General features: G+C 50.9%; 1 protein-coding gene across 3 annotated transcripts in view; it reads right to left on the bottom strand.

Moving 5' to 3' along the window:
* The window catches only part of Cux2 (cut like homeobox 2), a 233,752-nt gene that overhangs the window by 186,446 nt on the left and 19,640 nt on the right, over positions 1-27,666 (bottom strand). The window contains exons 1-2 of one of the 3 annotated variants that reach the window (XM_058579879.1): positions 11,464-12,142; positions 9,172-9,258 (exon numbers count right to left, since the gene is read on the bottom strand). The exons of the other annotated variants lie outside the window; for them this stretch is intronic. The gene's annotated coding sequence lies outside the window, so the exon portion shown is untranslated. Of the gene's footprint in view, positions 1-9,171; positions 9,259-11,463; positions 12,143-27,666 lie in introns of those variants that run through there. 3 annotated transcript variants of the gene reach the window in all.

Here is a 27,666-nt window from a genome sequence, read left to right as displayed (position 1 = left end):
GGTGAGGTACTGTCCCTGAAAGCGACATACTCTTCATCCTAGGTCCGGAACTCCTGAACTGCACTGCTCTTGTGACAATGATGCATGGGAATATTTAACCTCTGACATGGCTATGTCTTCAGCAGAAACAGAAGGCATCCCCTCTCGCTGACAGGGTTGAGAAGCTGGTGGGGTCAGTTACTGTGGCCGTTACCAGAGAGGCCTAAACTTACCACCTGCTACCTCCAGTTCACCAGGAGGGACCAGGAATCTTGCTGCGGAAACCAGGCCCACAGGCAGAGCCTCCGGCTCCTCTGGCCACATCTGTTCCTGACGCCTGATCTCACACCATCCACAGCATCTCCCAAACCAAGTTTTTGGGCTCGGAAAAGGTCTCTGTCAGCACCCACGGGTATGACCGTGAGGCACCAAGCACCCACTCCACTTAGGCCCCGCAGGAAGGCAAAGTGACAGCAGGGCAAGAAGGTCTCTCGGCTCTTACACTTAATGGGAAAGAGACAGACAAGACCTCAAATAAACAAGCCAACACCCCAGCACAAACTGAGACAGATACTAGGGAGGGAACCCATGTGCTGATCTAAAGAGGGAGGGCGAGCTTCAGCAAAAACGATCAGAAACAGTCTCTCTGGGAGACAAAGGAACCAGCCAGGGAAGGAGCAATCTGGGCAGCAGAAACAGCACGTGGCAAGGTCCTGAGGCAGAACAAACCTAGAGTATTTCAGAAACCAAAAGCAAGCATGGAGCTTCTTCAGCTTTATCTCCTTCCACTTTCTACTCAGTCCCATCCCCACAGGCTTCCATGATGTTCCCCCAAAATTTGAACCACATTCCCACCAGGGAATGCCTGAACACCTTTCCCAACCCTCCCTAGATTTCCATATGGCCTGCTCCAGATGTGTGCTGCTGGATGGTTAGCAACAGGTTAGGTGGGGTGGGAGGGCCTATAATCCCAGCTATTCCGGAGGCCAAGGCAGGAGGATCACAAGTTCAAGTCAGCCTTGGCAACTTAGCAGCAAGACCCTGACTCAAAGAAAGGAATCAAAAGGGCTGGGGCGCAGCTCAGTGGAAGAGCACTCACCTGGCATGTGCAAGGCCCTGGGTTCAATCCTCAGTACCCCCCACAAAAGGAGTTAACGATAGGCTCCCCAGGGAGGAAGCCCAAGTTTGTGGTATTACCAGGTTCTGTCGTGTGAGCATTTCCAACATGGCTGATTCCAAGCTCCCTGACTTCACAAGTGAGGAGCAGAGAGGGGGCACACAACCAGCTCCCATAAGCTGGCGTGAGTCCAGCCCTATGTAGATTGGAGCATGCCCTCCCCCCAGGCCTCAGAGCAACTGCTAAGGTCCAGGCTGGGGCTGCAGCTCAGTGGCAGAACACTAGCCTAGTATGTGTGAGGCACTGGGTTTGATCCTTAGCAACATATAAAAATAAATAAAGGCATGCTGTCCCTCTACGACTACAAAAAAATTAAAAAACAAAACAAAACTGTGTCCTCGTCCCACCTGCTGCACTCTCTTTGGCCATGCTGACTGCTACTGTGTTCAGTGCATATCTGTCTGTCTCTCCGTTGCCCCTCTGCAGACAGGAGGTTTGGCTCAGGACAGGAGACCTCCCAGGCCTCACCAGGGCCCAGATACCCAGGCACACGGCAGATGCTTGAGAGATACAGGAACACTAAGAAAGCTGTGTGGATGGGCTGCAGTGACTTGCGGGAGGACGGGAGAAGACAAGGCTAAGGAGAAGATTTGTCCCCGAGGGTTCCTGTGCTGGAAGCCTGGCCCCGGGGTACTGGTGTGGAGGTGGGGAGCTGAAGAGGGAAGATAGCGAGCACGGGTGGGTCGCTGAGCACCGCTAGGTAGCTCTCCAAGGCCAAGAGCGAGTGTGGCCCTGGATCCCTCTGCCTCCCGTGGCCTGTGTGACCTCTTCCACATATGCTCCCCACTACCGTGATGCCGTCCCATGAGGCCCTCACCAGACTTGGGCTTTAAGTCTCACAGCCCGTGAGCTAAATGCACCTCTTTTCTTTACACATTATCCCACCTCAGGTTTATTGTTATAATTACAGAAAACAAACTAAGACAGGAGGGTCACGGGGGCCAGTAGCCAAGGCTTTGGGGACCCTGATGAGGCTTTGGCATTTCCTCCTGCCAAGGCAGAAACTCTAGAAACTCGTGGAGTTTTCTGAACAAGTGAGCAGAGAGACTGATTCATGTGTAAAAAGATGCCTTGGGACTCTCGGTGGGGAGGTTGGAGGGGTGGATAAAGGCAGAAGCCCAAAAGGGGCTCCTACAGTCACCCAAGTGGCCAGGAAAGGAAAGGATGGAGAGACATACCCAAGAGGCATTCAGGAGGACAGTCATCAGGCCTTGGGGGTGATCTGGGGAACATGGGGAAACTCGCTGGGCCCCAAGTTCTTCCCAGTACCCTGCACCCAACAGGGACCTCTCCAGAGCAGGGTACCAGGAGTCCAGAGTGACAGACAGGCACCGTGGGCCATCTGCCAACTGCCCGCCACATGGCTCCTCATTATACAGTGCAGCCACCGCTGCCAAGCCTTCACAGCCCCTCTCACGCCGTTTGCTTTTAAAATAGAAGTTTCCTGTGAAACTGCAAATAATTCATCGCTGAGTCCTTAAAACGTTCACAGGTATTTAAAATGCTATATAATCAAGTTCACAAAAATATAAAGTGTAAGCGTTAAAATACTTTAATGTTCTAATTAAAACAGAGCCTTCTGCCCCTGCCTCTGACTCCTGTTTACTATTTCCGTAACAGCCAGTGGCCTACTCTGGAATGCTTTCTTTTTTTTTCTTTTTTAGATTGTCCTTAAAAGGGGAGTAGGGGAGAAAAAGTTCAGTTTGCTCTCTCCAGCACTGCACTGAGGCACTGAAAAGTCACACTCTCAAAACGTCCACAGGTTGCCAGCTGCCTTGGCTGGGGACCTCCGTGGGGCCCTCAACCTGCTGCCCTAGAAATACAGCTGGTGCCAGGCAGCACCAGGAAGAAGGAGCTCAGGAGATCTTCATGCTCTAAGAATCTCCTGCCCCAGCCATTCCGGGCCTGCTCTGCCAGGCCCCGCTGCTGTGGGCCAGAAGAGATCCTGTTTGCTCATAAGTTCTAGAAGGATGGGTCAAGTCTCCATCTCTGCACGGGTTCTCCACTCACCCTTCCCGCTGCAAACTCCTACTCAACCCAGTTCTCAGCACAAAGCCTGCCTCCTCCAGGAAGCCTTCCCTACCAATACCCCACTGTTTCCAGAGGAATCACACTGCTGTCTACTCTCCCTATTCTCTGGGCCAAGGGTGGCTTGTGACTCTGCTCCTACCAAAAGGACCCTGAATGAGCAAATCCTCTGGGTCAAAAATGAGCCACCCTGTTGACAGCAGCCTCTAACACACTGCCCAGCCCCTTGTCCAGGCCTCTCTGCCAGCCCAGGGCTCCCAGTGTATGACTCCCCCAACCCCCAGCACATGCGACCCCTTTACTGACTGGGCCTCATGTGCCCTCTGCCTTGGCAGCCACACGCTCACCCCCACCAGGTTGCAGCATCAGGGAGAGCAGTTCTGCAGCCACCGGGCCACTGTGTGCACACAGCAGGTGCCACCAAATGGCCCAGGACAGAGTCCCAACTCCTGCCTGACCTCATCCTGCTTCCTAAGTGTGTCATTTCCAGCTTGCTCATCCATTCAGTGAGCTCTATCACAGACCCACTTTGTGTCAAGTCTTTGAGACACCCCAAGACACACCAACCCTGGGGTCTCCAACCTCCTCACCCGAAGGTTCCTCTTCTGTTCCCACCTGTCCCTGGCCCATGGTCCCCCAGTCCTCCATCCTCAGATTCTGGCCCCAAGAAGGGCAGGCTCCAGCATCTCCCAGCAAGGTCTCCCCGACCTCCCAACCCAGCCCAGGTTCCTCATCATGCGAGTCCCTTGACCTGCGCCTCCCCCAGTCCTGGGCCACATCACTGCGCACTGGCTGCCTTCCAGCCAGCTGCCTTGCTCCCACTCCACCTGACACAGAGGGTCTCAGCTGCGGCCAATCAGCTCCCAGGGGAACTGGCAACATCTGGACACATTTTATTGTCACACTTGAGGAGGAAGCAACTGCTGTCTGGCAGGTGACAGCCAGGGATGCTGCTGAACACCCTACAGTGCATAGGACAGTCCCTACCACAAAAAGGCCTCCACTGTTAACAGTGTAGAAGATGTGACCTCATGACAGAATCCGCACACCCTACCCATGCTCCAGTGCCCACCACTGCCCCCCGCGGCCCACCAAGCTAACCAGAACCCCTCCTCTGGAACTTCGGGCTCTCTGCTTCTTTCTCCCTGCCTGGCCTCCATTCGGCCCCTCTACAACCCAGCCAAGCCGGCCTGCTCAGTGCTGCCGGGGCCTGGCCTCGGCCCCTGCTGAACTCTGTCCTCGGAACATCTGCCTGCTCTGACTCTGGGCCTTCAAGGTGTCAAGGCTTTCAAATGCCCCAAATCTCTCCCAACTCCTGGCTGACCTACCCACCGTCTCTCCTCTGCCCCCAAACCCTGGGCTCCGACTTCGGGGGCCACCTGCCTTCCTGCCCGATTGGAGTTGCTTCTGTCTATGCTTCTCTCAGGCTCTTTGGGGAGTGTGACCTCACTCATGCCTGCGCCCAAAGTGCCCTGCACGGTGCTGCACACAGTGGGTGCCCCAGAGACCCGCAATTTGTGTAACCCCTCTTCCTACTAAAGCTTCAAATCCAGCAAACTTCCAGAATGTGCACCAGGCTAGGGGTTAGCCTTTCTTTTGAACCACCTGAGGATGTGTCGTGATTTTCCCCTTCCTTCCCTTTCCCCTTGATCTCAGCTCAAGGAAGAAGGCCAAGTTGACCTTGTCCACAATAAGAAGCTACCAGCCATCACCAAAGACACCCCAACCTTCCCAGGGACACTCCTGCCCCTTTGTGGCAGATGGATTTCAAATGACAAACTAATACATTCCCAATGCTGAAAACCTAGAATCCTCCTTCAGACAGCCGAGCACAGGCAGAGCAACAGTGTCCACCACCCAAAGAAAGAGCAAGCCAGACTGCGTCCTGCGCTCAGGGGAGGGGCCGGGCACTGATGCGCCACCCCCTGGGAGTGCGAGGTGGCCTCAGCACTGCTGGTTTTGGGGAAAAGCTCCCAGGCACAGAGATGGTCACCTGGAGTTGGAAGGCCACTGGCAGACACTAGAAATGTCAAGGGACAATGACAACGCCTGCTTCCTTCTTCTTGCCCCGCCTCAGACTAGATAGCACTGCTCGGCACCACCTCCCCTGTGTCCTGCAGCTACCCCTTACTTTCATTTTGAGGTCCCTCACAACTGCCATGAACACTGTCATGCTTTTGGGCCGGCCAGCCTGGACCCTCTCCCAAGGGCGGGGGAGCCAGTGTCTGCCCTTGCAAGTCAGAGTCCTGGAGGCTCAGAAGCCAGGCCTCAGCCAGCGAACAAAGCTCCCCCTGGCAAAGGAGGCTCAGCTTTTGTAACTTACAGAAGTCACAACCGTACGTACTACTGGGCAGTGGTTCTTCTCCAAAGGCAATGTGCTGGGGCTGATTCCTGGGGACCTAGGTATCAACTGGTCTTTCCCTCTTACAGGCACAAGGAACTTCTCTTATTTTTTTTTTTTTTTTAAACCAGTCCTGGGCCTTGCACATGCTAGGCTAGCAAGCACTCCACCATGGGCTACATCCCCCAAACCTTTTCTTTTTAATTCTTTCTTTTGAGACAAGGTCTCACTAAGTTGCCTAGCTTGCCCTCAAAGTTGTGATACTTCTGCCTCAGCCTTCTAGGTAGCTGGGATTATAGGCAGGCATCACCATGCCAGGCCGGAATGTAGTTCAGTGGTACAGCACAAGGCTCTGGGTTCAATACCAAGCAGTTCAAAATAAACAAATAATAAATAAAATCAAACAAACTTTGGAAGGATCTGACACACACCTTGAGAAAGCTGAAACTCCAGGGGGTGTCCTTGGCTGGGCACTCTGGGTAGATGACAGCTGGAGGTGAAGGAGAGGATTGGTGTCCTGCAGTAAGTAGTCCATGAGGACCAATGACCAGGTATGAGGGCTCCCACTCCACTTAGCAGAAGCACCATACCCTGGGGAGGGCCCTGATTACTCTCTTGGCATGCTCAGTCCTAACGGCTCCCATCTGTTCAAGAATCGCTGCGTCAGACATCACTCAATATTCCCAACTCCATGGAGCTGTTATCAGCAGCAACTCCCTGTGACAGCTGAAGACACTGGGGCTCAGGAAAGCTCACCTGCGGTGATATCAGCACTAATAACAACTCAGAGGTGCTGAGCACTTACTCTGTACCAGGCACCATTCTGAATGCCTTCCATTATATTGACCTTTCATTCAGCCTTTCAACAGATATTTATTGAGTATCTACTATGTGCCAGGTGCCATTTTAGGTGGAAGAACACAGCAGTAAGCAGGCAAGACCAAAATCCCTGCCCTCTAGGAGGTGGAGTTTTAAAGGGAGAAATCAATGAAAAAGAGAAATGAGTAAAATATGTGTTCAATCACATTAAGTGTTAAGGAAGAAAAAATACAACAGGGAAGAGAAGTGAGGAGTGTGCCTGTGTGTGCATGCAATGAGGGTGTAGTTCGTGGCCAGGGAAGGCTTTCCTGAGAAGGTGATCTGATGAGAAAAGAGGCAGCAACAAGTGCAAAGGCCCTGAGGTGGGAGAGCGCTCAGGCTTCAAGGACAAGAAGACCAGATATGACTGTCATTTTCCAGACATGCAATGGAAGCCCAGGGAACAAAGCTCGGGTCACAAAGCAGGCAAGTGGACATGTCAGGACCAGCACCCAGGCCTTGCAACACGAGATCAGATCTGAGATCTCTTGATGAGCGATCACCATGTGTCTCATGTGGATAAAGATGCTTGTGAGAGCCCGTGTGTCACGTAGACCATGGTGAAATGAGGTGTCCTCCCACCCAGTACCAAAGCCACACTCAGAATATCCCACATGGACACCCACAGGCTTGTAGACACCTGCACAAACATTTCTGTCCCCCGACAGAGCAGGTAAGGGAAGCATTGCTGGGGAACGTGCAGCTATGAAGGTAATAAATAAAGCCACCCGATCAATGGTTCTGGGAGTAGAGCACTGGGAGGGAGGAGCTGCTCCTCATGCAGGCAAAATCCAGCTCCTCCAGGTCCCACCACGTCCACAACCGGGACCAGCAGCAATGGAAGCCAAACCCAGGGGGCAAGAGAGAGGCCAGCAGGAGCCCTGGGTACAGCTGTGTGATCACAGGCACGTCGCTGCCCCTCTCTGAGCCTTATCTATAAAACCTAGAAGGTGAGGCCAGTCCTTGCCCTAGATGCCACCACAGGTTCACCTGGTGTGTGTCACAAATGATGTGGACAATTTCAGTTAGATAACACGTGCCTGTGGCAAAAATTCAGTATAAATGAGAACGTCTATCTCTCATCCACCCAAGACCTCCTTCCCAGGGGCAACCACTGCTGGAAGTTTCTTATGACTACTTCTGGAAAGTTCTATATTAAAAGTTGTTCTGACTCGCTGGTATGTGAAAATCTGTCTGAGGTTACCAGCTTGTAGAAGGTGTGCTGAGATATGAAGTCCCCGCATCTCTCTGACTCAACAGCCCAAGACCGTGCCTGCCACCAGCTCCCAGCTCTTTAGTTTGAGGAAAAGTCAAGGGTATGGTCCACAGACAGGCGACATTCTGCCACAATTGCCCTCCATTCCCATGGGACCAGGCCACAGCAGGCTTATGCCAGAGGTCTCACCTGGCAGGGCTAGCCCCAAATGCTGTCCCCTCTTCCTCAGCCACTTGGCCCTAGACCAGAGCTACTGAATCCACCCCTTTGCTTCCCTCCACACTGTCCTGGACCACAGCCCTCATCATCACTGGCTGGATGGCCACAGTAGGCCCCTCCATGGTCTCCCAGCCCCCACCCTCTCCTGACTGGTCCTTTTCATGCAAGACTCAAACAAGCTGCTCTGCTGTCCATGCCTCTTCGTGGCTCCCATGGCACGGGAGAGGAAACCCAGACTTGCCTACCCTCCCAACCTCCCTGCCTCCTGGCCTCCAGGAGCCTACGGCTGCAGGCCCTGCCCTGGCTGTCCCCCAGCCTCCCCCCTCCCCACTTCTCCTCCCTCCTTGACCCCAGTGGACAGAGGTGCTCTCATGGCACACCCCCATCCTTCCTCCCCACGCTGCCCTTCCCTCATAGCCTGGATCCCCACTGCCAGAATGGAAGCTCTAGGAGGGCAGGAACCCTGTCTCTCAGTGACAGTCTTCTTCCTACTCCTCTTACAGTGCCAGGCACCAGCATGGGCTCAGGGTTTGCTGAATGAATAAATAACGGGACCAGGAGCAACACCCCTCCACTACCATTAATGGTCCACAGATGCAATTTGCTCATGACTGATTTCCATACCATTGCTCTGAAACTCGCAGAGGACAGGGCTGAAAACCCCAGCGAGCCCTGGTGCCGCAGGCCACAGCCACCCCAGCACAGCCTGGGATCCTTTTGTCTCCTCCCTCCCTCTCTTGCTGTTACATTAAGCAAAATTTCTTCATTGGCAAATAAATGCTCTTTCCATCAATAACCACGATGACTAAATCAAACCTTTAGCTGCTGTTCTTATCTCTTAAACAGACCCATGGATTTCCCAACTAATCAGAAGGGGGATCAAACGCTGCCATTGGAGGTGGGAGATAACCCGGTCAATTTCTTCCGGGAGGAGGGAGCTGGGCGGGAATTTGCGTATGGCCCCCAAAAAACAAACACTCTTGTAAATAAAGCCAGCCTCCACCCCGTCTCCACAATGCATCTCTTATTGAGTGAGTCAGGTGTTTGGCTGATTAAAAATTGATCCATTTCAAAATCTAATCAACAGAATAGGATTCTTTCATACGTTATCGAGAGAGCTGCTGACATCGAAAACCAAACCTGTTATTAACCCATGAACTCCAGTGACCCGCTCCCCGCCACTCCCGGGGACCGTAAATTATTCAGTTGTCCAAGACTGGGGCTGGCGAGCCTGATGGATTTAGACCAGGGCAGCAGTCCAGGGGTTCGGGTCGATGGTGTGGCCCCGCCAGTCCCCGGAGGCTGGGGTTCAGGACACTCAGGGTCTGTGTGTCATGACTGTGAATACATTACCCACGTCCGCCGGGGCCTCGCCTGGCTGTGCCTTTGACGGGAAGCCTCTCTCAGCTCTCCAAGCAGGGCAAGCAGGCTGGCTCGGGCCTTGGAGGACAGAGGGGATGGGGAAAGAGATTTCTAATTCCCAAGTTAATAAATTATTTCCCTTGAACTTCAGAAAAGGAACGAATAAATAAAGACCAGGGGGCACGGCAGCATTTTGCAAACAAGAACAGGCAATGCGGTCAGCACAAATATTTCACCTCCTCGTGCGAGGAGCGGCTCTGTTGCAATGGGACCACTGAAAACAGCCACCCGCTGCCGTCTGTGCGTCTAGTGGGACCCAGGGGGGCGAAGGGCCTTCTCCACAACGTCCAGACTCTCTGACCTTGAATTAAAGACTCGTTAAAAGTCATATTTTATAACAACAAGGGCAGAGTAAAGAAAGGTGGTCTCTCACTCTCTCCCTATCCTTTTTTAAGGATACACCCACCCACAGTGAAGTTTCCTTCCTGCTAAGCGAGCAGAAAACCCAGAGGCAGCGAGGCCAGCCCTGGCACTGTGTTCTGGGGCCTGTGCTCAGCTGGCCTGATTAGAAAGGACTGGGGAGGGGACATGGAGAGTGCAGGCAGGGCTGGCAGCAGCCTGGAAACCAGGAGGAGGCCAGGCTGCCAGCTGAGTGACAGAAGAGAGGAGGGGGAGCCACCAGGCTGAGCCACCCTGGGCTCCTCAGAGCAGCTCCGGGAGAATCAAGGCTTTGTGAGCCGAGTGGGTGGCAGAATCTGGATCTGAGTCCAGTCTACCTCCTGACCTGCCAGCCTGGGACTTGGCTGCCTTCAGCCTTGGTTTGCTCACCCATCAAATGGGAGCAATGTAACAGCTGGGCTCAGTCATCTCGACATTGCAGGGGGCACCAGGGAGTTACCTGAATGCTCAACCAAGAGCACCTCTTGCTGCAGGTGTTGACCTTCCTGCTATTACTCTGCCAGGTGCGCAGTGCTCCTTGGAGGAGTCCTCAATAAATTTAGCCTCCGATTAGCATCCTGCTCAACTGCACATGCTCCCACTGAGTGCCTGACTTTTTTAACAATAATGATTCCAATTTGATGCTCCAGGACACGAGATGTTAGTGGGGACCCCAGAATGTATATACATATATGGTTGTGTTTGAAATCCAAAGTCCTGGGTTCAAAGCCCAGCTCTGCTACTTACTAGCTGTGTGACTCTGAAAAGTGAATCCCCCTCTCTGAGCTTTTTCAACTTAAAAATGGGATAAGAATACTAACTTTGTGAAATCCACTTAGCTCAGTGCTGGGCACAAGGTAAGCCCTGAACTAATACTGGCTATCACCACTCTCATCATTATTATTCAGACTCAGCCTCCTGCCTGGTCCAATGGATACTATTTGGATCATTTGCCAGTAAGAGTTAAATCTGCAGGGGGGCCTCTTGCTGAGTGACCCTGGGCAAGACACTTGGCCTCTCCAAGTCCTGGGTTCCTCCCAAATAAGGGCAAATAATGAGGCCTTTGAACTCTATCTGGCTTGCTCTCAATTCTATTCACTCAGTTTAGAAAGATGCCTGGCCTACAGTAAGTGCGCGAATAAATAAATAAAGCATTACAAATAAGTATACTGGTCTAATGGGCTCTCCTCCACAAAATGTCAGCGCCCAGCACAGGCTGCTGGAGGCAAACAGACATAGAGGAGAGCGAAATTCCCCTTCCCACAACCCCACAATGCTCCAACTCCAGGAGGACCCCCACAAGGCTAGGGGCGGCCCAGGCCCACCTCAACCTAAGCTGCCTGCAGAGCATCCCGAGAGCAGAAGGAGCTGACCCCATGCAGCAGACCCTCTGGGCCAGCAGGAGTCTGCTCTTCAATAACACTGGGTCTCTAAGTCTGAAGCCCTTTGACCCCTCCTCAAAGCAGAATCCTCCTCCGAAGGCCCCTCGACCTGATCATATTGATCCTTTTAAGCTGTCATGTTGTGGGCTACTCTGCACAGATGGGATTGCCCTGTCCGGCTGGCTGCAGCCTGGTGGCTCCAGGAGTGCCACTGGAGTGAGACAGTAAAATCAGAGCTGCCCCCTGAAGCAGCTGCTCCTGTGGGCAGGGCTCACAGGTGGACTACTGTAGGTTCTTCTGTCTACTGCCCCCCCTCACCTGGATGGCCAGGCCTGGTCCAGAGAAAGCCAGTGGGGTCTGAAGAACAACCCTAAATCCATGGGGCGCTGGCCAGGCAGGGACAGGATGAAGGGGGCCATTCTGGGAGCACAAGGACCTGGCCTCTAGCCAGGCCCAACCTTACCTGGCCTGTCCGTGGGTCTCATCAGGAGGCCTCAGGCTTGGGCCCGAGGAGCACCTTGTCCTAGAAAGCAGAAGCCAGACCTAGCCAGCCTCTGAATGGCCCAGCCGGGCTCTCCAAGCTGCAGGCCGCTGCCGACTGTTTACTGCTATGCTTTCCTCGTGACAGGCTTCCAAGAGCTGCAATCAATGCAGCAGGTTCCGTGCCCACACCCCCGTTTCCCTCGATGCCAAAGTTCAGATGCCTCTTCCTGAAAGGCTAGGGTAGGTGCTGAGCTGCCCCTCAGTCCCTGGGCCATGCAGAAATTCTGGGACAGCAGGGTCCCAGTAAAGAATAGGCAAGTGCCCTGTTCCCCCACAGCGCACCCCAACCTCATGGCTCGCCCAGGGGATTCACTCCTAAGTTTGGCTTGGAATCACCTGGAGCCTTAGAGAAAACCTCAGTCTAAGCCCAGCCTCTGGGACTGGGTTTCAAGACACCTGGGGTGGGGCCAGAATTCTGCACTTTAACAAGCCCCCAGGTGACTCATATAAGAAGCCAAGTTTGGGAAACAGTTTGTGTAGGTGAAGACTCAGCTTCCAGGAAGCCAATTAGTAGCTTTCAGAAGAGACAGAATTCAAAGAATTGCTAGATAAAACACAAGAGGCACAGATTTGATATGATAAACAAATATATAATTTTGCCTCATATAAACAACGCATATATTATTTTTTAGTATAAGTACATCCCAAATATTGTATGGGGCATACTTATACCAACAATTGTTCATCTAAAATTCAAATGTAACTGGGTATCTCCTCCCTCCCTTCCTTCCTTCATTCCTTCCTAAATCTGGCAGCTCAAACTGAAAGCCATTTACAACCTTGCACCAAAGGATTACTGAAATAAACCAGAGCTCTTCCACAGGAAGGAATATTATATAGCCACTAAATTGGATCATAATAGCATAATACTGGCCAAGTGCCAGTTCCACATGCCTCACAGATATCAACTCATGTAGTCCTCCAAATAATTGAGGAGGGCAGTGTTAGAGTCCCTGTTTTACAGATGAGGAAACTGAGGTTTAGAGAGGTGAAGCCACTTAGCCAAAGTCACATCTCTAGAAAAAGGCAGAGCCAGGTATTAAACTAAGGAAGTCAGATCCCTGAGACAAGGGGACTTAAGACCTTATTGCTCTCTAATCAAAGAAGAAATGATAAAATATATGAGACCAAGGGACAAGATTGTGGCTCAGTGGTAGAGCACTTGCCTAGGATGCGTGAGGCACTGGGTTCAATCCCCAGCACCACATAAATAAATAAATAAACAAACAAACAAACAAATAAAATAAAGGTACTGTATCCATCTACAACTAAAAAAAGGGGGAAAAAGAAAAATATATATGAGATTAGATCGTGCATCTAGTGTGAAGTGGAATGATATTTTAAGCCCAATACATTCCACGCTTAGGTAAATTAACACCAGTGCATTAAAGATGACTTGAAGGTCACACATGGCTGGCAGAGATGGTCTGACCACTTTGGAAAGCCACTTGGAAGCTCCTATACTAAAGCTCCACACATGCCCCCCCCCACCAACCCAGCAAGTTCACCCCTTAATACACACAGTGGTTATCAGCCAGGGGCAACTCTACCCATCTGCTAGGGAACACTGGCAATCCCTGGAGACACTGCTGGTTGTCACAATTTGGGGGGATGATACTGGCAACCAGAGGGTAGAGACCAGGAGAAGTGCTAAACATCCTACACTGCAAGGGCTAACAATTACCTAGCCCCCAATGCCAGTGTGCTGTGATTGAAAAACTTGACTCATGCCCAAGAAAACTGTGTGTCCCTGTGTATTAAGAGACACTCACACACCAACGTTCCAACCAGCTCAGTTGGTAGGAGCCCCAGACTGGAAGCCACCCCAGTGTCATCCCCAGGAATGGCTGAGCAACTGTGTTCACCAGACAACAGGATGCTGGGCAGCTGGAGAGCCAATGAACTGCAGTGCCTCGTGGCACCAGTGAGTCCCTAGAGCACTGTGCTGATAAGACACCTCGCGACACGCTGGGGCAACACGCTGGCTGGTTCCCAGCAGGCAACACTGGTCTGAGCTGTCGGAAGTTGTCATGCAGGTCCCCCTGGGGGTGGTTGGCCAACAGCATGGAAAGGACGCAGAGGGGCTTCTGGGTTCCCAGGGATGTTCCGCTGGTGACAATTAACCAAGCAGAACACACATACTCTGTGTCCTTTTCTGCATGCTTGTTACATGTTGACAAAGTCCACCGCGCAGCCAGCACGCTGGTTTCATACAAGAGGTTCGTAGCATAGAAGTTAACTAGTGAGATCAAAATAAACACACAGACTCAATTACCTTTTTCTTTGACCAGGTCCGAGACGGCCCTCCCTCTAGCTTTCACCTCGAACCACCCAGTGGGGCAGCAAGGCTTACTCAGGACTAGCAGGAGAGAGAGAGAGAGCACGCCAGGGAGTGGCCTTTTATTGGGGAACAAGAAATTCAGGGGAAAATTCCATCCAATGAAGGTCGAGGGGGGCAGCATTCCAAGGTCAGGGTCAATGATTGGTCTCAGGGTCAATGGTCAGTCACACCCCCACACGGACAGGCTCTCGCACCTGGAGAGGGTGGGGATAGCTCCGACACAGTTTGGCCAGAATGCCTCACACCCAATCAGGGAGGTGTCCAATCACATGCAAGAATGGCTCCCCACAACAAAGTTCTAATGAAACTGTGATATTTATCTCAGAAGTGGGTTTTTATTTTCTTCTTTTTGTCTGGTCTTCTATAACTACCTCACTGAACATGACTTGCTTTTCTTCATGAATGAGTAGAGTGATAGCAAATGCCGTTATTCATTCATCAAAAATTTGCTGGCCCCAGTGCAGGACACAGAAGGGCGGAACGTCCCTGCCCTCAAGGAGCCTGCACTCGTAATAGGTTAGGGAAAGGACATGAAGACAACCAGGATCTACACTGGAGCAGGCCTGAGGTCACAGTCAGCCCGCAGTTGGGTGTCTCCACTGCCCATCCCAGTGTTTAAATTGATTTGATCTAGCTGGGGCAAGGCCAGGTCTCCCCAGTTACCTGGCACCACCCGCCCCCCAGCCCCACAAGCTTCCTGCTGGTTTACCTAGTGCTAAATCCACCATTAATGTCCCTGCCTGTCCCTGTGCTCCTGGGGTTTCCCCCAAAATAGATATCACAGTAAGCACCGTGCTGTGAGAGAGAGATGAATGGAGTCATATAAACACAGAGGAACTCACCTGTATGGGGTGAGGGGAGGGGCATAAGCTCTTGACATGAACACAAACATGGGGATAGACACGACTACATAAACAAAGCAAGGCTAACTCTAACAAAATATGTACATGACCTACATGAAGAACGCCATAAACTAATGAATAAATCAAAGAACTAAAAAGATGGAGAGACAGTCCATGTTCATGGACAGGTAGCCTCAATATTGTCAAGATGTCAGTTCTTCCCAACTTGATATATAGACTCGATGCAATTCCAATTGAAATCCAAGCTAGCTATTTTGTGCATATTGACAAACTCATTCTGAAGTTTATATGGAAAAACAAAAGACCTAGAAGAGCCAACAAAATATTAAAAGAGAAGAACAAAGTCAAGGACTGACACTACCAGACTTTAAGACTTATTACAAAGCCAGGGTAATGAAGACAGTGTGGTATTGGAGAAAGAACGGAAAAATACATTATGGAACAGAATAGAGAGCCCAGAAATAGACTCACATAAATATAATCAACTGATCTCTGTCAAAAGAGCAAAGGCAGTACAGTGGAGCAAAGACATCTCTCTGTCTTTTCCACAGATGGTGCTGGAACAAATGGACATCCAAATTTAAAAATGTCAATACAGACACATCCTTACACCCTTCACAAAAAAATCAACAAAATGGATATAGACCTAAGTGTATGAAGCATAACTTTTATAAAACTCCTAGAAGATAACAGAAGAAAGACTAGATAACCTTGGACATGGTGATGACATTTTAGATACCATCAAATACATGATCAATGAAAGAGATACTTGATAAGCTTGACTTCATTAAATTAAAACCTTCTCTGTAAAAGACAACATCAAGAGAATAAGATAAAACACAGAATGGGAGAAAATACTGGCAAAAGACACATCGTATCAAAGACTTCTAGCCAAAATATACAAAGAACCCTCAAAATGCAACAACAAGAAAACAAACAATCGAATTTAAAAAATAGTTCAAAGACTATAATAGATAAGTCACCAAAAAAGATATGCATCATAAGCAGACAAGCATAGGAAAAAATGCTCTGCATCATGTCATCAGGAAAATGCAAATTAAAATGACAATGAGATACCACTATATGCCTATAAGTTAGTATGGATGAAATCCAGAATGTTGACAACACCGACCACTGGAGAGGATACGGAAGGACTAGAACTCTCAATTGCTGCTGGTGGGAATGCAGAATGGCACAGGCACTTTAGAAGGCGGTCTGTCGGTCTCTTACAAAATGAAACATGCTCTTACCATATGATCCAGTATCATATTTACCCAAGGAGCTGAAAACTTATGTCCACACAAAAACCTGCACACAGATATTTATAGCAGCTTTATTCATAACTGCCAAATTTGGAGGCAACCAAGATGCCCTTCAGAAGGCGATCGGCAAAAGAAACTGTGGTACCTCCAGACAATGGGATGTTACCGGGTGCTTTTAATAAATGAGCTATGAACCTTGATAAAACATGAAGAAACCCTAAACGCTCAGCACGAGGTGAATGCAGCCAATCTGAAAAGGCCCCTTACTGTATGACTGCAACTGGACAGCAGTCCAGTGAGGCGCAGCCCGGAGCCACCATGCTGTCAGGCATGCCCAGGGCACTGGGTTTGATCCCCAGCACAAAGGAAAACAAAACACCCAACCACGAGGCATTCTGGAAAACATGAAACTTTGGAGAGGGTCAAAGGATGAGTGGGTGGCACCAAGGAGTGGGGGGACATGAATAAGCAGAACACAGGGGATTTCCAAGGGAGGGAGGCCACTCTGTGCGACTCTGTCCTGGCAGGCATGTATCATTAGGAACTTGTCCAAACTCACAGAATGCACAACACCAAGGGAACCCTCATGTGGACTATGAACTTGGGGTGATGACCACGTGTCAGGGTAGGTTCGTTAACTTCAACAGATATGCCAGTCTACACAGGGTTAACAACAGTTCTTAATCTTCTGTGGTCCTAAGAGATTTTCTGAAGCCCCCAAGGGCTGCAGTGTGAGAGACTCCCTCAATACAGGTTCACTCAAGTGGTCTATTCCCATCCCTCCCTGGGTACCTGAGACTCCAGCAAGGTTGCTGCAGGCAGCTAACAGACAAGCTCCATATGAGACCAGAAGGCAGCAGGCATCACGCAGGGGTGGGTGCCTAGGCCTCAGGCAGGGGAAGGCAGGTGTTCCCCATGAAGCCATCATCATCCCCTCCCCTCCAGTCTGTGTGGAGGGCACCAGGAGAGGCCATGCTGGGCCTTGGAACATGGCCCATGTTCAGGGTCCTTCAGGGACTGAAGCCCATGCAGATGTTGTCTAGAAGCACACCTAGGGATGGTGACCTAGTTTTCGGTCTGGGCTGAACTATGCAGGCCTCCACCAAATTCCTATGTCAAAGTCCTGGCACCCAATACTACAGAATTTGACTATATTTGGAGACAGAGGTGTTTAAGGTAAAAATGAGATCATTACAGTGGGCCCTGATCCAATCTGACTAATGTCCTTGTAAGAAAAGGAGATCAGGAAACCAACCCAGGCAGAGGGAAGACAGCCTCTGCTCGCCAGGAGATGCTCAGGTAGAACCATGCCTGCCCGTGTCCTCTTCTCCGACTCACTGCACCCAGAACTGTGAGAAAACCATTTCCTGTTGTTTAAGTTACACTCACGCGCACACACCCCAGGGCTTTCTTTGTGGTCCACCTTGGGGTAGAAGGCTTGCCGACCAAGAGCCTCGCAGAAGTGATGCCTGACAGACGAACAGGAGCCCATAGGATAGACCAAGCCTGGACAGCTGCTACGAGCAGGGGGACGCCATGCGGGGCAGGAGGCAGTGCCACCCTCTGGAAGCTGCACTAATCTCAGCACTGGTGAGGGAGGTTAGTGGGACGAATCTGGAGAGGCGCGCAGCAGCTGCAATTTACTAAGCACTTTCTATGTGTGAGGCACAGGCTAAGCACCTACCTATTTGTCAAGAACCTATATATCTTTGCTAAACCCAACAACTCCATTCCATGGGTAGAAAAACTGAGGCTCAGAGAAGTGACACGATTGGCTCAGTGAGAATGGCAGAGCTGGAATTTGAACCCAGACCAAGTCTGACTCCAGAGCTATATTCTCAGCCCTGAGATCTGCCCTCCTCTCCCATGGGGAGCTGTGGGACATTGCCAGCGCCCTGTCTGGGAGGGTCTTCCTGGAGCTGCCAGGCCCGGCACAGGCATAATAGTCAGAGTTGAACTGTGAGAACAGAGCAGGTGAGCTACAAAGCCAACGCTGCAGGGCCCTGCTGGGACAGGAGCAAACGCCAGCTGCTCCAGCCAGCCTCGCCTTTCATCTCTGCAGAATGTGGATGCTGTTCCTGCGTCCCTGGAGAGCCCAAAGTTTGGGCTGAAGGCTTTCTGGAAAAAAGCTCACTGCTGCAGGCGTCTCCACAGTCACCCTGGGTGACGCCTGACACTTCACCATGGCACTCGCTGACAAGCGTCTTCAAAGGACAGAAATCGGCCGGCTTGCTGGCTTTTATGCGGATGTCACTCATCCACAGGAAGCACTTTTCCCGAGCATTGTGAGAGTTATTTTGGTTCGAGGAAGCCAACCCCAGTGCAAATCCAAGAAAGGAATAAAAGGAAGAGGGGGAAAGAGCAACTCTGGCAAAATTAGAAAAAAGTGGCATTTAGATAAACTGCTCACAGAACCATCTTCTTCAAGATGATCTTTTTTGAGATCAAAACTAAAGGGGGGAGAGCTGTGCTGCACATCAGGTGTGGCAGGCTGAGGGAGACTTGGGAGACTGCAGGCATCTGTGGGGAAAACCCGGGGCTGGGGTTGTGGCTCAGCACTAGAGCACTTCCTAGCATGTGCAAGGCTCTGGGTTCGATCCTCGACACCACATAAAAAAATATAAAATAAAGGTATTGTGTCCAACTACAACTGAAAAATAAATATTAAAAAAAAAAGTGGGAGAAAACCCAGGCCCAGTGAACCAGACAGGCTTTTCTGAAAAGAATGACACCCAGAGAATGAAACCCACCCACCAAGCCAAAGCTCTGCAAGGGACCAGTGTCCTGGCATTTCATGTGACCCTCCTTTGTCCCCTAGTCTTCAATATCATTCTTCCAACAACAGGGCAGGCCAGGTGGCAGATTGGACATATGTCTTATACAACTTTGTAGAAATTTGGCCAGAAAGAATGGAGTGGTCAAGAGTTCCCAAACCTTCCACTGGGGTCATGTTTGGGGGGCATTTGATTATAGATAATAGAAACTTAATCTGAAGAGCTTAAACAAGCACAGTAGCCTCCGGGAGGACTCCCACAGGGTTCTTTCTTTCTCAACCTCTCTCTGCAGGCTGGTTTCACTGTGTCCCCCATGAAGCTGTCTGTAACCCTGGTCTAGGCAGCTCCAGGCTTTTTTCCTTCCAGCACCTTAGCTAGAGAGAAAACAGAGACTTCCCTACTCTGCCCCAACTGAAAAATCCCAGGGAATTCTCTGATTGGCCCAGCTTGAGTCATGTGACTTCCCTTTAGACCAATCTCTGTTGTGATGGGGATGCAGGCCTAGAATCACCTGCTCCCTGTCTCCTTGGGTTGAGTCACATGTCTGACCCAAGGCACAGGAAGTATGAAGGCCACTACAGGAATGGGGGTTGCAGGGCAGATACCAAAAGGTGCACCTACTTTATGGCCTCCTGCCCACAGCCTGAGTTTGCTGTTTCATGAAAACCCAAGGCTGCCCACCTCTGCAGCCTGACTTCTCCAAGCCCACTGTAATGGGAGGCAGGGTCATTCCAGTCACAAAGAGGAGCACTCAGTGGATCTAGAGCTTGCCAAATGCCCTGTGTCAATGATCTCCTTGGATCCTTACAATGACCCTCTGTCACTCCATCTTATAGGTGGAGGAGTTGATGCTCAGAGAGGTACAGGGGCTTGTGAAGATCACACAGCTTGTAAGAGGCAGAGCTGGGTGTTGGACATGATTCCAAGTGGAATTCAAATCCAGTGCTCTTAACCTAACCCTTGACTCCATTATAGCCCCCTAAGATAAACCCTTAAGGGAGACAAATTCCCCTAGAATGGAAGAGACTGGGATAGAGTAAGATCTCTAGGTACAAAGACCATGGGGTGGCATGCTCTACTATAGACACCTATTAACTAGGATAACGTCAAGACCCTCACCCAGAGGGTGCTCAACAAATACTGTGGAACTGGGCTCAAGCTCAGGGCAAAGGTAGTGGGGGAGAGACCCCTAAGACGTGTTCCTTTTCTAATCCCTGTGAGTGACAAAGTGGTCTCTGACCTCTGGTTAAGTGACCAGTATCAGGTCCCCAAAGAAGCCAGGGGATTGTCAGACATACTAAAGAAGGATTCTAAGGGAGAAACTCAACTTTTCATTCAGTGAGAGGGCCTCTGTATCTGGTAACATGCAGGCTAACATAACTTGAAGTGCTTGTGCTACAAAACACCCAGAAAAACTGGACCAAGTAGACCAATGTCCCTTATATATGTAGGTCAGCTCATAAGAAAGCGAGAAAAATCTACAGCCAAAATGGACAAGGAAACTCAAAATCAGAGCGCCAAGTGGGAGAACTGATACTTCTGTGCCCTCCGCAGAGAAGCGGGGGATGGGTGCCCATCTTGGCAGTAAACCTGAGCCTGCTGTCCACTGGCGCTGGACAAAGACCTAGCGTGGTCAGTCTTAGCCCTGACTTGAGGTCAGAAAACCAGGAAGAAGCCTTGGTTGAGAATTTGTCACCATGGGTCTATACTCCCAGGGGCCTGGACTTCACATGGGGTATACCACCATTGGAGTTCTCAGACTCAAGTGAGCATCAGAATTACCCAGACAGCATGTTAAATAGATTGGTGGGTCCCGGTCCCACCCTGAGTCTTGACTCAGTAGATCTGGATGGAAGCTCCAGAATTCACATATCGAAGAATTTCCAGGAAATGCTGATGCTGCTGGTCCATGGACCACACTTTGAGATTACTGCTCTCAGCCGAGAAATTAACCTTAAAAATCATTCTTGCTTGATAATGCAGTTTGGGTATTAAACAAAAGCAAATACAAAATCTCTAGGACAGGGGTGAAAAAACATGACCTTTGGGCTAAATCGTTATCTGCCCGTGGGTCAGATCTGGCCACCCTCCTTGGTTTATGTATTGTTTATGGCTGCTTCTGCACACAGCAGAGTTGAGGAGTTATGTAAGAGGCTGAACGTAGACTGCAGTGCCAAAAATATTTACTATCCAGCTGACTTCTGGCACTCAGATCAACCCAGGTCACACAAAATTCACAGGGACACAATCCTACCTAAAATGACCTCTCAATCCAAAATTACAAAACACACAGGGTACTGGTCCACCTTGTGCGAGAATCAATAAACAACAGTAGGATCAGAACCAAGAATTCCATGAAATGGAATGATTATAATCAGACTCTAAAAGTAAACGCAAGGCCCCATCCACACCCAGCATCTCCTGGGTCTTGAATCAAGAGGAATGACAATGATATTTCCTGAGTGCCTACAGTGTGCCAGGCACCGGGCCCAATGTTTTATATAGGCCGAGCTCTTTCCTTTCTAGGCAAAGACCTTGACATCAGGTGTAAGACAGAGGATCAAATGGGTCTTCACTTGCCTAACTGGACATAGCAAATCTGTACTAGAGTCAGGACGAAACCCAGGCCTTGAGCTAAAACCAAGTTCTAGGATTTTCCAAATCTTATGCCTCCTTCCACCTCACAGCAAAGTGTTCCACAGTGGAAATTAGCTCCCAGCTTGGGACACGTGGCTAGATTTGGGGAATCCTGCAATCCCCTGAAGTCATATGCAAAGTACTGTCTCTATCACAGTTCTGAAGAGAGGTCCAGGGCTTCCACTGGCACTTCAAAGAGCCCCTGAGAGCTCAGAGCCCACCAAGCCTTCTCCTATTCTGCCCCTGAATCTTGCTCCCAGCCACTGTTTCCCCCCCAGGGCGCTGTTTCAATGTACTAAGCATGTGATTGTTGAAATGCAACAACAACCCTACAGGGAAGATCTGTCACCGTCCCACTTTATAGATGAGAAACCTGAGGCCACAGAGGCGTCAGGAAACTTGCCTGGGTACCCACATTTAGCCAATGGCAGAACAGGGGCCTGGAGCTGAGCCCTCAAACAGGCACCCTTCCCACGGGAGCCATCGCCTCAGTCTATAGAGTCCCCAGCCCTCCCGTTCAGGTTAACCCGCATGTCCACACAAGCTCGGAAAGCCCTAGGCCTTTTCCATCTGCTCCCTGAGCCTGGAAATATGAGGTGCCTTCTATCCTGATCTTGGGGTGACACCCCTTTCCTAATGCCAACCTCCACATTCAACAGAATGTTTCTGTGGAAGCCAGACCTGAGTTGGACCGGTCTCAGAAAGTGTGTGTTCGTGTCCCCCAGCACCTCACCTGGCGCCAACCCAGACACCAACTACCTGCTTGGCTGGTTCCTCTCTCGTCGACAGCATAAACACACATTTACTCAATTTTTCAGAATGAGCAATATTTACTCAACAGCCCAGAATGGCTCATGTGGAACCATTAAACCCCACTGCCTCAGCCTGCAGCTCGGAGTGCGATAATGAATCAGTATTTTGGAGCGATTATGATGCTAATAAGAACGTGTGAGGCAGGCAATGTCACTGTGCGGGGGTGGCCGACAAAGCCCCCGTACTCCCCGCTCCCACCCTCTCATTGGGGAGCTTCACCAGGCCACATGCCAGCCTGACTGAGACCCTCCAGCCCCCTTGAGACCCTCCAGCCCCCGAGGCGCACCACACTGGGGTACCTGGAATGCAAAGCCTTTGAGGAGCAGAGCCCCCCAACCCCGTCTTGCAGAGCTCAGGCCCCACTGTGCCAGCCTTCACCAGAGCTGCAGGGGCACCTGACGGCGTCCCCATCCCAGCAGCCCCCAAGCTTTAGCACAGCCTTCCTCACTGACACATGCTCAAATATTGGAGAAGAAAATACTTGTTCCCTCGGGCTGCGCGCCTGGAGCAATGTTAGATGGGGGGGGGGGGTTGTTTTCTTCTTTTTTTTTTTTCCCTTTTTTTGGATCTTTCTCTTTTTCACAAGCCCCTAGGTAAATAATAAATGGCAGAAAAACATACTTGAACATGGCGAGGCCCACCCCCACCCCTTCCCATCTGCCCAGGGAAAGCACTTCATTCCTGTCCCTATGCTGGCCTGCTGCATCCCATAAACTGGTGAATCTCCTGAAGGTCCGCAGGGTCCAGACCTGCAGTCCTGAGCCACAGGACAGCAGTGGAAGGAGCCGAGCTTCCCTATCCAACCCCAGGCTTGGAGTCCTCAAACCCCCTAATGTTCCTCCTCTTCTGTTCTCCCAACCTCCACAGCCACTATCTCCCTCTGTCCAGGATAAAGACCTCGCAGGACCTGGTACAAGCCCCATTTGTGTGGGCCGTGTACACCCTTCCTATGATCCAGCCACACTTGCTGCATTTCACCTCCTGGAACCACAGGTATTTTCTCCCATCTCAGGTCCTTTGCACATGCCTTCTCTGTGTGCACTGTCATGACCTCATATAATTTGGCTAACTCAAAGTCCTTCCCTGACTTCCAAACAAAATCTGGTACCTGTTATACAAGCTCCTCATTCCCACTTCATTTCCCTTGTTGCCCTTAGCAGGGTGTACAATTTCAAATATGTGATGATTTGATTAATGTCAGTCTCTTAAGGGATTTTACTTCTAAAAACCATGGAGACCAAAAGCACAATGAGGGCAGAGAGCATGTCCATTTTGATCCCCAGGCATCCCCAGCACATGGCCCAGGCATGGGCACCTAGCAGATGCTGGGTAAAACTTGTTGAGTGGATCACTGATGGGCAGGCTGAGTGCACGCCCTGGCTCGAGCCTCCCTGCCTGCTCTGTGTCCTCGATGCCATCTGCCTGTTTGCTGAGCTGGGTCCACAGCTTTTGGGGCCTTTTATACTGACAGTGTTCTATCCATGAAGTGCCACCTTCATATCACAAGCTCCAGATAAATATTTCATCACAATAAAAATGCTCATGGACCCTCCACTGAGGGCCTGCGCACTCCCTTTGGTTCTGAGCACGGGTATTGAATGTGAATCTGAGTGCGTCTCCGTGGGTGCACATGCACACACCTGTATCCATGCGGGAGCCCCCAAGGAACACCCACACTAGCATCAGCAGAGTCAAGCACCTCCATCCACGTTCGTTCACAGGTGAAGCAAGGACACATGGTGCTGGGAAGACAGGCCTGCCGGGCCACTTGAGGTGGCCACCCGGTCGAGCTTACTGTGTGCTCGCCCAGGGCTAAATGCATCAGGCAAGTTTGCCTGCCCTTGAGCAAGGTCAAGAGGGTGCCCATTCCACAGAAAAGGAAGCCTAGGTCCAGGGGCACTGTGTGCCTGACACTGAGGCCAGGCTCTGGGCCAGCTCTCCACCCTGAGAGCAGGACCAATATGTGGAAGGAGAATGCAGTGCTGTTTAAAAGCAAAACCCCAGGAGAGGCCTGGGGCAGGGCCAGCGACCCCTTTGCCTAGTGGAACATTAGGTGGGTGGACACCTGTTCAGAGACACTGCAAAGGGCCAAAGCAGAAGTCAGTAGGCGCGAGTGAGGCACACAAGGCAGAGGGAACCCAGGAATGCTCTGGCTAGTGAGGGCGAGTTCCTCCCATCTGTGGCGAGTTCCTCCCATGCTCAGCCCTCCGGTAACTGGTGACACAACTTTGATAACACAAAATGAGTTTTTTAAATCCCTTCTTTCCCTAGCAGTTGTGAGATTCCCTGAAAATCCTTCCATGGCCTGTCTCCCTTCCCACCTCAAATCCCCAAAAGAAAAAGGAAGCAAAGGAAACACGGGCATGGGGACCCAGGGTGTGTGTGTGTGTGTGTGTGTGTGTACTGGAGGGGGGTATGTATGTGTGTGTGAGCGCAAAAGCTCACCTGTGGGCAGGCACATGAGGATGCTCTGGGCCTGCAGGTGGCCAAGTAGCAGCTCACCAACCAAGGAGTGGCCTTCTTATGGCTACGCGGTAGTGAAGTCTCCCACAGCTGGTCCAGGGAAAGGGTCAGCAGGGCAGGCCAGAGGTCCTATTGTCCCAGCAACCTGAAGCTGGGGAGGAGCAGGTGTCACTGCTCCCTCCCTCCTAAAGTCTTACTTCCCTTTGGGAGGAAAGGTACCTTCCTCTTCATCCCTGGGCCTGGTTACCTAGAGGATTAAGCTGAGCTGACATGAGGAAGGAAGGGGGGGGCTCATCTCCCCTCTTTCTGCTTCTCAGGGCAGCCCCAACAGTTGAACATTCCTTGGCCCTTGGAGAAGTGGCCCTGTCTCCTCCTCATGAGACAACAGAACCTTCTGGAGCTGCAGGCTAAGTGGGGCAGCACCTAGGGGAAGTGGATTCTATCCCTCTCAGCATTCTCAAACCAAATAAGAACCCCATCTTCTGCTGGAGGTCCAATAAGCTCAGGAGCTGAGATCCTTGCTCCCCAAAACTGGGAATAGAAGCAGGGTGCCACTGACATCTAAGCATCTAAGATGTGCCAAGCTCCATGCTTGAGACTAGCACCAACACAGAAGACACAAAAGCTGCACACAGGATCTTAAAATAAAAAGGGCAGGCAAGCAAACTGGGGTGTAATTAAAGGGAGCCCCTTATCCAGCCAGAAGGCTCAGGAGGCTCCCAAAGGATGAGTGATAAAGACAGGTGGCATATACGAAGGCCGGGAAGTAAAAGGGCATGAGATACAGGGCCGGGTAGCAGTCTGAGTCTAGATGGGGACTTGGGGAGAAGGAGGTCCAGTGAGATGAGATGGTGCAGGCGGGCAAGGGAGTAGGAGGCCATCAGGACGATCCGCTAACCATGGCAAGGCCTGGACTTCATCCTATGAGCAATGGGGAGCCAATGAAGGCCTTCAAGTTGAGGAGAGGGCATGGTGGCCTGATTTAGACTTTCAATAAACATCTTTCAGGGCAGTGTGGAGGGTCCTAGCCTTACGATCTAACTTGAGACACTGTTACCTCCTGCCAATTTCCAAGGGATCCTTTCTGCATGGAGTCCTCTGGCCTGACCATCCAAGGTCAGGACTCAGCAGCTGGAGTCTGGCACAAAGACCTCCTCTGGTTCATTCCTGTCCAGACCTGAGACCCCCAGCCCTTTGGTGACACCCCTCTCAAGTTACCCCCTTCTTCCTCCACTATCTAAGGGGCTTTGCCTTTAGGAAAACCCCAGCCCCTCCCATGGCCCTAGAGGCCCTGCAGGACCTGGGTCCTGCCTCCCTGTCCTACTTAATTACCCTCCCCACCTCTAGGATACAGAGAGGACACAGGAAAGTAGGAAGAGGTTGAAAGTCACCTGCCCCATTTTGTAGAGGGAGAAACTAAGGCAAAAGTGGGGCTACTGGAAGACAGTGGCCTTGCTCCCTCACTGTGAGGGCCCGGCTGCCTCTGCCTAGGCCCCCTTCTTCAGGGGCCCCTGACCTAACACAGAGGGCACGCACCACCCAGCACACTCAGCAGAAGCGCAAAGCGGCAGAGGTCCCCTCAGGCCCCACCCCTCCGCTGCCCTCCATCTTCTCTAGTGCCAGAGTTCTGAGAACGGTAGTCTCTGTCTCTCTGCCTCTGCCTGCATCTCTGTGTGTCTCTGTCTCTGACTCCATCTCTCTTGTCTCTTCTGTTCTCTCCCTTCCTCCCCAGCCAGGGAGATGGGGGTAAAAATCTCCCAAGATCCCCAATTTAAAGTCAGATCTTTCTCTCTCCCCTTCCTCACTACCTAATAATCACACTTGTGTGAAGTTGATGCTCTACATAACGAAAAGCGAGGCCTCCTTGGAGAGGGTACAATCAGACAATTTTTAAGATCATGGAGCATTAGACCATTCCCAACTGGGTTTACTAATCAAACAGCCAAATCCTTCATAACCAGCCAATCCCTACAGGGCAATTAAATCCTTCCCCTTTAAAACACTTGCCACACTGTCTGGGGACAGAAAGAAAAATTTGCAAAATTCATTTGATAAATTAGCCAGGGAAAAGAAAGGAGTGAATCAAGCTTTGTTCTTTTCATTTTTTTTAATTATGGAATTCACAATGCCTGAATAATGTTTAATAAGAACTACGAAAATTCCTAACAGTATTACAACACAACACAAAAGAATTAACCTGGTTACCGTGAAAAATTGCATATTTAATTAAGAACAGAGAGTTCAAAACTATCCAGAGATTTCAAAAGTGCTGTTGCCTGAGGGGCCAAATTACATGCTTCCAGGGCTGCTAACGGAGTTAGCGCGTTCAGTCATTACCCAGGCGTCCCCATTAAGTGACTCTGGGCAGATGACATCAAATTCATTTCAAAAGCACCAGGAACTGAAGCATTCACTTGGGTAGTTTAAGGGAAAGCAACTATCCTGCTGGTACAAATCAGACCCCTTGTTGATAAAGGCAATAATTAAAGAATAATGTTAATTAGCTGCTTTTATTTGAAGAAAAGTAAGTAGTTGGAGGGCTTCCAGGCTGCTGAGGTGGGAGTCACTCTTTCTGGAAGAAGGGGAGGCTGTGGGTAGGAGTGGGAGCGTGGGGCCGTAGGAGGGGGAGAGGTGGAGGAGGCTGGGACAGAGCGTGAGGTAGGGCCACTAAGGAGGGTGCTGAGGCCTAGGTCCCCTATTGAAAGGGGCCTGGTCACACCAAGACCCTTGGAAAGCAAAGCTTGGAAAGCAAAGAAAGATGGTGTTGCTGGCATCTGGGAATTGTCACCAGCAGGCTCACTGCCATCATGGTGGACACTGGCAAAGCCAGATCTGCCCCCTGCACCATTCCTGGCCAAACCCACTCACTCCACACAATCTGTCACTCACTACTCAGGCACTTCCTGTCACACTCACACACACACACACACACACACACACACCCGACAACCTGTCACTCACTACTCAGGC

The sequence above is a fragment of the Marmota monax genome, unplaced genomic scaffold (assembly GCF_021218885.2).
Source record: "Marmota monax isolate L192 unplaced genomic scaffold, Marmota_monax_Labrador192_F-V1.1 WCK01_AAM20220418_F8-fsc00092, whole genome shotgun sequence".
Lineage (NCBI taxonomy): Eukaryota > Metazoa > Chordata > Mammalia > Rodentia > Sciuridae > Marmota > Marmota monax.
This window is presented reverse-complemented; position numbering and strand designations above follow the sequence as displayed.